Source organism: Rhinolophus sinicus, linkage group LG18 (assembly GCF_036562045.2).
Source record: "Rhinolophus sinicus isolate RSC01 linkage group LG18, ASM3656204v1, whole genome shotgun sequence".
Classification (NCBI taxonomy): Eukaryota; Metazoa; Chordata; class Mammalia; order Chiroptera; family Rhinolophidae; genus Rhinolophus; species Rhinolophus sinicus.
The window spans coordinates 52,846-67,006 of record NC_133767.1 but is presented as its reverse complement, the minus strand read 5'-3'; the positions used below and the strand labels follow the sequence as shown (position 1 = coordinate 67,006).

Sequence of the window (14,161 nt, the reverse complement as noted above, 5' to 3'; positions counted from 1 at the left end):
GCTTCCTGCCCCTGAAGATATGCAAGCAGATACTATCAGAGGTGTGGAGAGGTGACTCCTACCTGGGGAGACGGCCTGACTACAGTAATGTAGAGACCTCCTTGAAACTCAGTAGACTATGACTCTATACGCACAACCCAGAGTGACGGTGAGGAATCAGTCAAGACGTTAGCTGAACGCCTGGGGAAGGGAAGAAGAGGAACGGGAGAGAGGGAGGAAGAAAAGAGGAAGGAAAAAAGAAGGGGACCGACTGGGAAGATGTGATTCTGGAGGCCGTGTTGACAGAGTTCTCCAAAGACAGTCTCCCCGTGTGTGGCGACAGCCACCCTGTGCTGCAGGACACATGCACCCCAAGACCGCGGGGCCTGTACACAAGTTTCCTTCTCACTCAGCAAAGGCTGCACGTCCTTGTGGCATCTGGAGCACGTGGCCTCCGTGCAAAAGGGAGATGGAGGATGTACACCAGCACTTACCTGCCACAGCCCAGGAGTGACACACGACATTTCCACTCCCAGGCCGTTGGGCAGAACCAGTCACATGATCCCAACCATTGGCAAAAGACCACTGGGAATATGGAGACGTCGCTGGATCCTGGCTTTCTCTACCACAGACACAGACACATACGGAACACAAGCTCATTCTAGATGCCACAGCAGGAAATGTGGATGTAAATGGAGACCATTACACTGAGTCACATAATTCAAAAATAGTTTCCTGCTCAATTATCCCAAAAGCCTTGTAATTATGAGAAAGTCTCAGTTTGGTGATAATATGTTTTTAAGACCTCTCTGTCACTGCTAATCACCTTTATCAATAAATAAAGGGCCAGTCTCAGATTCAGAGGATGTAAGAGAAAAACCGGTATCTTACTAAGCTTCCAAAAGTGTTTGTTCCCGTGACATTCGTTCTCATGATTATCTCATACATCTGGCCAATGATACCAATTTTCCATTTAGGACGGCGAAGTAAACTTTCTTTTTTCATAAGTGTATTTTTTTAATTGAGTCTATTTAGAGAAGAATATTAATTCTGTTCCAAGTCAGACTGTGCAGCACATATATTAATATTTATTTTAGAAGAGGTAAGACATGTTTCAAAACTCCAAAAGTGTTCGAGTCTCGATAGTGAACACTCTCCCCCCACAACCCTATTCCCAGACACACAGTTCCCCTTCCTGGACATAACCAGTGTCGACTGTTTTTAACAGTACTGTTGCTCTTACAAACAACACTGCGATGAAAAACGCTATGCATGCTCCATTCACCATGCATATGGGACCTACAGGATACATCCCTAGAAATGAAAACTGTGGCTCCAGGTGCGTGCACTTCTCATTGTTCTGGTGCACGGCTGCGCGTTAGTGGGACAGGTTTTCAGCAAAGCTCCAACTCAGGGCAATTTGGACCATACCCAATTTCATTATTTACTCAGCAAACATTTATAAGAACCTACTCTAAGCTAGGCCCCGTGCTGAGAACTGGGGATAGAAAGATGAATTTGGGCTGGCCCAGTGGCTCAGGCGGTTGAAGCGCGTACTCCTAACACCGAAGTTGTTGGTTCGATTCCCATGGTCCAGTGAGCTGCGCCCTCTACAGCTAAGATTGTGAACAACAGCTCTCCCTGGAGCTGGGAGGCCCTGAGCATCCGGAGGTCGGAGTGAGCTGCCCTGGGCTGCTGTGTGCTGCCACCGGCTACCACGTGCTGCCAGGAGCAGCCAGCGGCCAGCATGAGTAGCCGGCCAGCAGCTGGCGAGAGCTGCCATGAGCTGCTGTGAGAGGCTGTCTAATGACTGGCAACCGACTGCCTCAGCGGGGGGGGGGGGGGGGGGCAAGGGAAGGGGGAGCGCAAGGCTCATGATACCAGCATGGGCCAGGGAGCTGTGTCCTACAAAACTAGACTGAGAAACAACGGCTTGAATGGGAGTGGGGATGGGCGGGAGGAAGTAAGGGGGGGAAAAAAAGCCCCATCTGTCTCACACCTCACTGCCCTTGGAGAGACCTAATCTTGTTCTCCCTCCTCCTTGGGCACTCACTCCAGATGTATTATTCATGGTGAACTCATCTGTCTCAAACACAGATGTAAGATGTAATTCCACAAGAATTCAATGTAATTTAAAGTTATTTTCCAATATGTAATTTGCCTTTTATTTATTTAGGACAATATTTCAGTGGAAGAAGCCTCCCAGCCAAAGTGCCAGGGTTTGTTTACAGTGCCAAACCCAGACATCGCGGAAAGCCACACACCCCAGACACAGAGGTTACTGATTAAAACCATAATTACAACACTGACCACAGCCTTAAAAAAAAGTGAAAATGCAGGAGACAAGATGGATAGCAAAAACAGATTGGAAGCAATACCGATTTCCTCAGAATGTGTGGTAAGTGATGTATTTCATGCCTGTGTGATAAATGTGACGTATTTCACGCCTGTGTGATAAGTGTGACATATTTCATGCCTGTGTGATGCGTGACATGTTTCACACCTGTGTGACATATTTCACACCCGAGTGATAAGTGTGACATATTTCACTCCTGTGTGGTGAGTGTGACGTATTTCACGCCTGTGTGATAAGTGACATATTTCATGCCTGTGTGGTAAGTGACATATGACAGTTTCAATATTTGAAGCCTGCCTGGTATGGTACCCTGGCTGCATCAGACACAGCCAGGAGCTTTGAGGTGGCTCTGGCTGTAAGGAGGGAGGAGTAAGTTGCTAATTAAGAGTTCATCTGCCTGCCCGCTCGCCATCTTTTTGTTTAATGTCTTTCTCTAGTGAGAACCTTTTTACATTGGTTTGCAGGGGATGAATTAGGACACGATATTAATGACCAGAGGCAAAACTCCACCCAACTGAAACCAACTCAACTAGAACTGGCTCATGCAAGAACATCAGTAGGGTTAGCTTCAGGCACAGTTAGATCCAGGTGCCCAAAGTCTTCAAGAATCTGTCCATATCCTTCTTGTGGCTCTGCTCCCTACAGGTTTCATTCTAAGTCTGGCTTCCTCTAACTGGTGGCTGAACAGAATCCCAACTGACATCCTACCAGCTTAGCATTCCCAATAGGAAGGAAGTGCTTCTCTTCCCATAGTTCTAGGAAAAATCTCAGGTCAGGCTTTCATTGGCCCTATTGGGTCATGTACTGAACCTTGAACCAATCACTGTAGCCAAAGAGTTTCAGTCCTCTGACTGGCCAGGCCTGCCTGGGTCAAATTCCCAATTGATGGCTTTCTGTGCCAATTAAAGAGTCTCAGAGAGAAAAGGTGGGAGAATTGAGTCTCCACACCACCCAAATAAGAGGCAACTGAACTAAAAAAATCCAGTGCTAAAACAGCAATTATATTTTAGTAAGTGGCAGTTTCGTTTCAGCAAAACAACATCACCTATCTTATTAAGCACATAACATTAATTTCAATTTTATCTTTTATTTGTATTTAGCTTCTAATTTGTTTTAGTCATATGGTTGTTTGTGAACTTTTGTCATTGATTCTAAAACATAATTTTTGTCATATATTGACTCTGAAATTGGGATGCATCTTAAAATCGATACTCTTACAATTACAATTAACAGAATTTTCCCCTCTTCCTGCTACATAAAATAATAATGAATCTTACAACTGGTGGCGTTGTGGTGGTGGTGGTGGTGGTGGTGGTGGTGGTGGTGGGGTGACGGTGGGAATGGTGAGGTGGTGAGAATACCGGTTTAAGTAGTGATAATGGTAATGATGGTATGGGTGATGGGTGTGATGGTAATGGTAATGGTTAAAATAGAAGACTTATAACCATATTGTAACAAGGAGGCCTAGAAGTAAAAGTAGCCACATTGAGCATTTGCCCCTCCAGCTGCTCAAACTTGACACCAAGCACCTACTGGGGAAGTTCCTACCTTCTCCAGGCCTCATACATGAAATGAAAATCACACCTTTCTCCTTCTATCATGACTATAGTTACCATTCTTTTTCTAATTAATCAATGAGAAACAAATCATAAATAAACACTAGAACCAACGATTCCCCCCACAGTAGGGAAGATCCATTATTTACCCGTGAAAATATTTCAAGGGTTATTAGCATGTAAACTGTGATTAATTAAATTCACAAAAATTGTTTCTGATGCATGCAAATTAGTGTATTCCTGCTGGGTGAGGTTGAGGCTTCACTCTCTCTGGCTGCTGGAGAAGGAAACTGTGGAAAAAGTTACTTGTCTCTTACTCCAGAAACTGGAAAACATGAAATTCCATCTGATATGCAGTTTGGCCCTGAACCTTCCTAGACTCATCCTTCTAAGTCAAGTCTACACAATTTTGGAAATAAATTTGGATGCTGGCTTTTCATATTTGGGAATTTATTCACACCCATGACTCCTGAGGGGCCTAAAGTCATGGAGCTTGAAGGAACTAGAGGGGATAAAACCAGCTTTTAATCCAGTCTTACCCAACACAAGAAAATGCCAAGACCACCTCAAAGTTACACATACTCCTTTCCTGGGCTTCCTGTATGCCATTCTAAACTCTTACAGGGTTTTCATAAGGTCCCCAAGACCCTGGATGGCACACCCAAAGAAAGCTGGCCAAGAATTTTTGACCAGAAGAAAAAGGTAAAGAAGATGTAGGAGCCAGAATGAGTCGCGTCGTACTGACCTCCAGGATCTAAAGGGTTTGTCCACTGTCTCTGTCTTTTAAGCCTCCAGAGCTCCACCTGTCCAGGCATTTGGTCCCACAATGGGCCCATGAGGATTTCAATCATCCAAGAACAGACTCAGGTCCCCTGGGGCCTCCCTACTGCAGACAGTCCTCAGCAAAGACCATTCTCCCTACAGCCTCCCCATTAGTCCAATCTTCGTCTCTCCGGACCCCAGCAGTGCCCACCTAAGCACAGACACCTGTGCACCACAGACGTGGTGCACAGAAACCACGGGGAGGCCTAATAGTGAACACAATTGGAAAAAGCAAGGCAGGATAACAGCAGAGCTCTCCAATCTCCTTTGTGTCTAAACCACTCCCAAAGCCCCTCCATGCCTGACCCTTCCGTGAGCCTGACTAGTCCCAGATTTACATCCTTCGCGTGTGCAACCAATGTCTCTGAAAGACCTGACCTCTGCTTTTTCCCCATGTTGTTCCTGCCGATAGGGTTTTGGAGACCCCTTCTGGGGACCCAGCCAGCATTATCTCATTAAAGAACTGTTAGGTAACCTGGGACCCTCACAAACTCAACACTGACATCCCACTTGACTGGGTTGGTAGCATGGATAATGGGGGAGACTGCAAAACCTGGTGGGGCATTCAAATCACCTGCGGATGTTTTTTTCTTCTGTTAACAAAAAAGGTACACGAAAGAGATACATATAGTAATAAGTTGAAGTGGTTATCAGAGGAGGTGTAGTCAACAGGTAATTTTTCCACCTTACGCAGTCACCCTCATTTCCAGTCTCCAGCATTGACCACTGTAACAATTTTAGGAATATTCCTTTGGAGAGAGTCTTGTACATACAAGCAGACACGGATGTATCCCCCGTCCAAGGAGACAGACCATAAAGACTTTCACCTTCTTGCTTTTTTCACCAATATTTATTGGAGAATATGCCGTAACATTACGTGTAAGTCCGTCTTATAGTTTCAAACAGCTACGGATAATCCTAACTTATTTAATGGGTCTCCTTCTGACGGCCGGTAATAAGTTATGAAATGCATCACGTTGAATCTTCACAAAGCCTCACGAGACACACATGTGCTTCCTATTGAACAACTCAATGCAATTCAAGGGCCAAGTCCTTAGCCAGTGAAAATGACTCGAATACGAGTCCTCAACCCTGGCTGCACCACGGAATTCCCCAGGAGCCAGGCTGCCCCTCTGAGGTTCTGTTCAGGGGGCGCACTCTTCCCCACCTCTGGCCTCAGCTGCCAGCGCCCGGTGCCCACGTGAGGCCCAGCCAGGTTTTGTGGTCATCAATCCATCCATTTTCACACTGTATTAAAGTTGCTAGTCCTTCCTGCCGCCAGTGCCTCCAGGCTATTTCTCAGGACATTAACCTTTCCGGCCCTCCTCTGTCACCGTTTCTCTAGGTGGCTTTTCTGATTCCTCAGAGTGTAGCAACTGCAGCAGCAGTAACTGGGCAGTTAACGCTCCAGGCCCCTGCAGGTTCAGTCCCCTAGATTGGGGTTTGGGGCCAGACACAAATGCAGAGAAAGACAGAGCGGAGAGAGAGCTGTGCCCTCGACCCCAACTACGCAAAGACAAATTGTATGAATTTGCGCAGCAGTATTTGCAACCAGATAAGTAAATAAATAAGCCATATATGAAGACACTACTCTCAGAAAAAAAGGAGTTATTATTATCGAATGCCCACGGGATGCCAAAGGTGACACAGGCATCGTCTCTGGTTCTCTCTGAAACGCACAAGGAGGTATCCTTGTGGAAGACTCCAGCCCAGAGGATTAGGGGCTTTTGCCTCGGTGTACCAGCTGGCACAGGTGGGAGAGGCTGTGCTGATAAACAGCCCCGAAAAGCCCAGGAACCGTAAAACCACAGAGGGCAGGAGACTCGCTCTTGCTCAAGCTACATGTCCACCGAGGGTTGGCCCTGACTGCTCCGTGTCACCATCTTTCACGGACACTGTACATGGACACAAGTGTCCTGTGGGAAGCCCAACATGGCGGCGGCGCAGGCCGACGCGGCCCTCGCGCTCCCGGGGGCAAAGGCAAACTCCTGTGCACTGAGCAGCAGTGACTCCCAGGAGACCACCGAGCCTGAACCACCAGCTCCGACAGCAAACACAAGACAGAGACCGAACAGAGAGGCTGGGGCGCCGCCTGAACTGTCGGGCGGAGGGGCCGGTGGCACCACTGAGGGGCCGTCCTCGTCAACAGGGCGGCAGGGGCTCTACCGGGCTCTGGCCTACCTGCCGGACGACTGCAGCGCGGTCACAGCTCTGTCGCCTGGAGCCTTCAGCTTCCGAACAGAGGGAACAGGGACCACAGGGCGTCACCACACCCAACTGGCCTTCCTGTCAGGAGCTGCTCCGGCGGCCGACGCTGCGCCACGAGGCGCCGGACGCTGCGCCACGAGGCGCCGGAAGTGCCTGTCAGCACCCGGGCACCGGAAGTGCCCGCCCATCACCCAGACCCCAGACGTGCTTGTCGCCACCTATCCCCCGGATGTGCCTACTGGTCACCCAGACAATGTTTCCAGACACTGCTTTTAGGCACCCAGTCACCTAGCCCAAGAAGTTCCCACCCATCATCCAGGCACCAGAAGTGCCTGTCCTCAAACAGCTCCAGAAGTGCCGGCTCCTCACCTTTTCAGACCAGAAGGAAGAGGCAGGCCATCATTAAAATGATGAAAGAAAGGACCCTACAAAATGGCATAATTTGCCCAGAAAGGTGGTCATTCAGAATTGAAGGAGAGAGAAAGAGTTTCGGGATAAGCAAAGACTAAAGAACTTCAAAACCATTAAACGAGCGTTACAGGAAATGTTAAAGTGTCTTCCTTAAGGAGAAAAGGAAAGGCCATGGGGCAGGCCCGGCGGTTCAGGCGGTTGGAGCTCTGTGCTCCTGACTCTGAAGGCTGCCGGTTTGATTCCCACATGGGCCAGTGGGCTCTCAACCACAAGGTTGCCAGTTCGACTCCTCGAGTCCCACAAGGGATGGTGGGCTGTGCCCCCTGCAACAAGAAACCGGAACTGGACCTGGAGCTGAGCTGCGCCCTCCACAACTAAGACTGAAAGGACAACTTGACTTGGAAAAAAAATCCTGGAAGTACACACTGTGGCCCAATAAAGTCCTGTTCCCCCTCCCCAATAAAAAAAAAAAAAAAATCTTAAAAAAATAAATAAATAAATAAAAATAAAATAAAATAAACAAGAAAAGGAAAGGCCATAACCATAAAATAAGGGAAATCCTCACAGGTGAAGCCAGATGTTCAATACAGCAAGTCAGACATTAAAAACCTAGGAAGGTTGGCTCCAGCCCAGTGGCTCAGGCGATTGGAGCGCCGTGCTCCTAACGCGGAAGGCCACCAGTTCAATTCCCACATGTGCCAGTGAGCTGCACCCTTTACAGCGAAGATTGTGAACAACGGCTCTCCCTGGAGCTGGGCTGCCGTGAGCAGCTGGAGGTTGGCATGAGCTGCTGTGTGCTGCCGTGGGCTACAGTGTGCAGCCATGGGTGGCCGGTGGCCAGCGTGAGTGGCTGGCATCCAGCCAGCCGTGAGAGCTGCCGTGAGCTGCCGTGAGCAGCCGACCGACTGCCTCAGCCAGTGGGGAGCACAAGGCTCATAATACCACATGGGCCAGGGAGCTGTGTCCTACACAAGTAGACTGAGAAACAATGGCTTGAACTGGAGGGGGTGGGGGAGGGGAAGTGAGGCAGAAGAAAGGGGGGGGGACCAAAAAACTAGGAAGGTTAAAAGAAAAAAGTATTAAACTAAACCAAAACTGCAATAAGTAAGTTAGGAGATGCAGAACAAAAGATCTAAGATAAGACATCAATAATACAAAGTATGGTGGGGGAGGAGGTGCAAAATGTAACCCTTATAGAATATATTCCAATTTACACATCTCTCAGCATAAAATACACTGCTAGAGATGAAGAACAATACATTTAAACCTCAAGGTAACCACAAACCAAAAACCTACCAACATTATACAAAGAGCAAAGAGAAAGGAACCCAAATGAAACACTAAAGAACAGCAACAAACCCACAAGGGAAGAGATAAAAAGGAAAGAACAGAGGACAACCATAAAAACAACCTAACAGCCACTAACAAAATTTCAATGAGGACATACTTATCAATAATTACTTTAAATGTAAATAGATTAAATCTGCCAATAAAAAGACATAGGGTGGCTGAATGGATTAAGAAATGTGACCCATCTATATGCTGCTTACAAAAGGCTTCAGATAGAAAGACACACACAGACTGAAAGTGAAAGAACAGAAGAAGAAATTTCATGCAAATAGAAACAAAAAGAAAGCTAGAGTAGCAATAATCATTTCAGACAAAATAGACTTTAAAACAAAGAATGTAAAAAGAGACAAAGAAGGAAATTACGTAATTTTAAAGGGGTCAATCCCACAAGAGGACATAAGTCATAAATATCTACACATCCAACACAGAAGAACCCAAGTATATAAAGCAATGATTAATGGACATAAGAGAAATCCATACAATGTAATAATAGATCTTAATATCCCACTCACATTAATGGATAATCCAGGCAAAAAATTAATAAGGAAATAATGACCTTAAATGTCACATAAGACGAGATCGACTTAATGGACATCTCTATAACATTTCATCCAAAAACTGCAGAATAGGCCAGCCCGGTGTCTCAGGCGGTTAGATCTCCATGCTCCTGACTCCGAAGGCTGCCAGTTCGATTCCCACATGGGCCAGTGGGCTCTCAGCCACAAGGTTGACAGTTCAACTCCCGCAAGGCATGGTGGGCTGCGCCCCCTGCAACTAGAAAACGGCAACTGGTCCTGGAGCTGAGCTGTGCCCTCCACAACTAAGATTGAAAGGACAACATTTTGACTTGGAAAAAAGTCCTGGAAGTACACACTGTTCCCCAATAAAGTCCTGTTCCCCTTCCCCAATAAAATCTTAAAAAAAACACAAAAACACACAAAACAAAAAAAAACCTGCAGAATATACATATTTTTCAAGTGCACATGGAGAACTAAACTTCACTTCCTAATGGGAGCAGTGCATTGCAAAGAGACCTGCATATAGGACAGGGAACTTAAGCCCATTTTATTGCAATCTACCAGTGATTTAGTAAATGAATAGATGCATGAATAGAAAGGTAGAAAGAGACTGGCAAAAAGGTTATGTCCATGTGGAACCCCTGAACACTGTCTGACCTCAGAACCTGTCACATTCCTCTGTTCACGACAGGGAGCAGAGGCAAAGGAAGCTGTCAGATGAGATTCGGTGACTGGTAGGGACACAGCAGGAGCAGGAACTGAGCAGGCAAACTCTCCTCTCCAAGGCCCAGGGCCCCAGCCAGTCCTGGGTGAGAGATGCTTGTGTGCTCCCCCCTACTTCCTCCTCCCCCAAATCTGCATGCCCGCCTCTTGCCTAAGCCATCCCTCTGCCCACCTGAGCATTCTCCCAGACCCATCGTGCCCCTTGTAAGAACACACAGCACCAGGGAGTAAAATTGCTGTAGCCATTACATTAAGTTTTTAAATGCTCCCTTCAAATTGAACAATGTTTTTTCAAAGTCAACAGCTGGTTCACAGCTTGAATGCAACCGTTAGGATAAATTAAATAAAAAGGGTAATAAAATCACAGTCTAAATTTAATTTCCAAAGAGTGCACAGGCTCCAAAAGACATCATTTTAAAAAAGCCTTTAAAATACAGCCTAAAAAGCAGTTCATCCATCCCGATTATGCCAGCTAATGGGCACACTGCAGCAATTAACACACAATTGCCTTGGTGTGGACAAAGCCCCAAGCTCACTCCCAGGGCTCCACAGGACAGCCTACAGGGTCTCCATGGGAAGAGGTTGTCAGAGGGGACTTCTATATGCAGAAGTCCCCATGAGCAGGTCCAGAAAAAGGTCCTTGTCCCCTGAAGCAAAATAATGATGAAGATCTTGTCTGAGGCAGGCCTCATCCCAACACATCTCCCTGTTACCTGAAGCAACCTGAACTACCTGGCAAGAAGGCTGGAGCTTTTTTGCACTTGCTTGTATGCTGGTTGCAAAATTCAGCCACTGAAACCATTTGCCTCTGAAAGGTAGCAGGATCTACCACTCAAAAACATAGCACTTTGGCATAAGGGTTTTCTGTGAGCTAAAGGCAGTTGAGAAAAAAACAGGTAAAAGAAAAGCTCTCTGCCCTCACCCTATTTGCTTAAAAGCAGGACAAAGATTTGTAAATGCATCTCCACTCCCCTCTACCAGGAGGACAGAAGTTAATCATTGCAGACCACTCGAGCAGCGTATCAGCAAGTAGATGGCTCCAGAGGAATCTCACTAACTAGCCCTAATTCTCCATTCGCTTCCCCAATGTTCCCTTCCCACAACTTGCTGTCCTAGAAACTCAGCCCTTTTCCTTTGTCCTGTCACTTCTCTAGCAATATACTGTGCTTTTGTGAAGCTGCCATATGAGCCAAAGCTGTAATCATCCCTGTCGGTTACTGAGCACGGGGTACTCCCACTTGTATGCTCAAAGCACGTTAATAAACTTCCGTTTTTCTCATTAATCTGGCTTTAGTCCATCTAATTCATAGGGCCCCAGCCAATGCATCTAAGGTGGGACACCTCAAAGGCAATAACCTTGGAAACCCATCTGAAAAGACTGCCCAGCACTTCCCTCAGGATTCAGACTTACATGTCATGCTTTGGAGTCAGCCTGGGCTTGAACCCCACCTCTGCCACCTACACAATGAGCAGCTCGTTTGTCATAGCCTCATTTTCCTCCTCTGTAAAACGGGGGTGCCTTTTCTTTCATACAGTCGACAGATGTTTACTGAGCAGCTACTCTGTCCCAGGCCCCCTGGAGACAGCAGTGAGCCAGACCAGCCTAACGGAGCACATGTCCTAGTGGCTGAGAAAGACGCTGATCCCAACCAGGAAACACCATGCACAGAATGGAGGATGGTTCAATCTGGTTGAAAGTGAAGTCGGGGAAGGAGGAGGAGCTGTTGGAATGTTAAACACAGTGTTTGGAGAAGGCCCCACTAGGAAGGGGCCGCTGGAGTAGAGGCCTGAAGGAGGGCAGGGAGCCGGCCACATGGACATGGGGCCAACAGCATCCAGGAGAAGGGAATGGAAATGCAAAGGCCACGAGGCAGGAGGGTGCCGGGAGCAGTGAGCAGGGACAGTGGTAGAGAGGAAGTCAGAGAGCTGACGGAATACATCAGTCCCATTCGAAGGGCTAATTCACCCATGGGATGCTGCGTGGATGACGTGGGACGAAGGAGCAGTGCCTGATGCACAGGAAGCTCTCGATACTGCAGAGAGGTGGGCCCTGCGTGCTGGGCAGAGGCGGACACACTGTCGAGGAGAACCTGGCTCTGGCTCTGCTTTCTCCCCTGGGTGAGGACGCTGGTTCAACAGTGTCAGAGTGTGCAGGAGTGAAGTGCCCTTTAATGCAGTGCCCAGGTGGCCTAGGGGCATTTCTTCCCAGACGTCAGTCCAGCACAGTCAGTCTGTGTCACTGCAGGAACGTTGCTGTGCTGCCGCTCTCGGCTCTTGGAGGACAGCAGCTGCATGGACGGGCACACAAAGTGGCCCCCACGGAGGGAACCAAGGCAGGGCATGACAAATGGACGGTGCTCCTACTCTGGGGAGCCAGTGTGGCCCCAGCTAAAGGAAGCGGTCACTTTGGGTAGGCTGTGCGCACGCATACACGAGCGCAGTCTCTTCCCTCCAAATCTGTAGCCCACCTGCAATGCAGCAACAACTTAGTATTTTGCCTTGTTACCTACCACCCACCTGGACACCCTTTCCATTCACTCCCCAGGTCGGCACCAGGGAGGCACTCAATGCTCCCCTTTCCTTTCGCTCCTCAGGTCTCTCTCTGTCTCTCTCTGTCTCTCTGTCTCTCTCTCTCTCTCCTCCTGGAAAAAGACACACCAATGTAATCAATATAGCCATCTAAAGGGAGTGAGAGCATACAATGCACAAGAAAGGGACTGGTGATTTTTTTCGTACATACCTTTTTATATAATTTTATTTTTCAGTTATGTCAATACAATATAGCACCTATTCAAAAAATTAACACAGACAGCATATCAAAAATGCAAGCAAGCAACTCTGACATTCTTACTGGGGCCACAGGTTATGAAACTACTCTGTAACTCCTGAGGTGTGAGATGTGTCTCATTTCTGTATATTTCTAAATCAAGTCACACCGCCATCAGTTAATACAGATAATAGGATCGATACTGTTCAATTTTGGGAGTGTTTTCCGGGGCTCTTACAAGCATCCCAGGGTTCGTTCCAAAATAATTTGAAAAGATTCAGTCCTCAATGAGCGACTCACCATCCTCAGTTACTGCCTGTGGCTCTGGAGCACAGGCACCATGATGGGACTCTATTGCTTACCGATAGATTGAAATCCCAGCTCTGCCTCCCACTGGCTGTGTGATCCCGGGCAAGTGGCAAACCTCTGTGCCTTGGTGTCCATCTGTAAATGGGAGTAATAACAAGACCTATGACTCAGGAGATCAATACAGCGAGGCCCCTGCCTGGCACTAGTGAATGATGAGAAATGTCTGCAACTGTCATCCCCACCGTCATGCACGACACCCTTGGGGATGGCTGACAGATGCCCCTCAAGGGACCTCTCCACTGAAGCAGGCCTGTTTCGGGTGCCATAGACAATATTCCTAAGGTGGCAGCACTGAGTCCTCGTGGAGCCATTGTCACCTAGGACCTGCCACCTTGGAGTGTCCTATGCGAGGGGCCTCACCCATATCGTCACCACCTTTAGAACCTCAACGTGTCCTGACGCAGTCCTAGAGGCTGGCATCCCCCTGCCCCTGCATGCCCCAGCCCCTTCCCCCTGCCTCCCCATGAGCTAGCCCAACTCCCTTCCAGGAAACCTCAAACATCCCACATTCTCACACCCACCTCAGACCCTCCTGAGTACCTGTTAACGTGAAGAGTCCTGGCCCCCTCACAGCTGGCAGGACCCAGGAGTCTGCATTTGAGCCAGTACTGTTTCTGCAGCAAGGTCCTCGGGAAACGAGAGAAAGCTGTGAGCAAAAAGGAAACCATACCCCAGTTAACTCCCCAACAACTCACAGTGCTGCCCAAAAATACCTTCAAATCAGCTCTGATTTTGTTGAAGTCAGTCCTTTGTCTGCATGACTCTAAATCACATGACTATGTCCCACCTCACCTTTTAATCAGCCCCCCAAGTCTGGGGGACCAGCAGCAAGGCATGAACCTTTTAATCTTCAGGAGATGTTGTCTAGACCCTGAACTGGTGGGTCACATTTTATGCATACTTGCATTATGCGACTTGGCAATCTGAAGCTTTCAAAGTTAAAAGCATTACTAAACATTGGAGTATACTCAGGTTACAAAGAACGCAGACCTCGCTTGCTTTCTGCCCTCTGGGAAAATGGGTCTTGAACTCAAAGATGCAGGGACCAAGCCCTCCGTGAATCTGATAAAAGCTGATCTGCTGGAGGGCAGAGGTGTGGTGG

At 47.8% G+C, this 14,161-nt stretch overlaps 1 protein-coding gene across 1 annotated transcript in view; it reads right to left on the bottom strand.

The window, feature by feature from the left end:
* NSMCE1 (NSE1 homolog, SMC5-SMC6 complex component) overlaps positions 1-14,161 on the bottom strand; it is a 150,876-nt gene that overhangs the window by 95,002 nt on the left and 41,713 nt on the right. The window contains exons 15-16 of the transcript XR_012493165.1: positions 13,600-13,705; positions 12,441-13,134 (exon numbers count right to left, since the gene is read on the bottom strand). The gene's annotated coding sequence lies outside the window, so the exon portion shown is untranslated. The remainder of the gene's footprint in view (positions 1-12,440; positions 13,135-13,599; positions 13,706-14,161) is intronic.